This window comes from Ruditapes philippinarum, unplaced genomic scaffold (assembly GCF_026571515.1).
Source record: "Ruditapes philippinarum isolate M1 unplaced genomic scaffold, ASM2657151v2 ctg393_1_1_1_1, whole genome shotgun sequence".
NCBI classification, from domain to species: Eukaryota; Metazoa; Mollusca; class Bivalvia; order Venerida; family Veneridae; genus Ruditapes; species Ruditapes philippinarum.
In genome coordinates this window covers 504,317-504,752 of record NW_026854713.1, presented here as the reverse complement: position 1 = coordinate 504,752, position 436 = coordinate 504,317, and positions in this window count along the sequence as shown.

Genomic DNA, 436 nt, shown 5'->3' with positions numbered 1-436 from the left:
GATGTTTGTAAAGTTTTCATTATGCCTGAAATAATGCATGGAGAAGCATCTGAGGTCTTCCTCCACTTGCTGGAAAGTTGCTATTTGACCTTAACAGTGTTGGTGCGACACAAAATCTTAACTAAGGGGAAAAAAATAACAGGTGGAGGAGAACTGAAGATGTTTAATTATGAATTATTTCAGGCTCTTCACCATGGCTACAAATCTTCAGGAAATGTAAATACATTTTAACCAGTAATGTATGTCTAGAACCATGTCTAAAGGCCACTTAATAGGGTTCTTACAATTTCATATATTAGAAAATTAGCTTTCCAGGAGGTGTTCATCAATGTATGCTCAAGTTATATTCAGATGAAGCAACGTCTTTGTTCAACTCCGAAAAAAAATGGCTTATAATTATTTGATATCAAGATAGTCTGTTTATATTTTGGTGTAA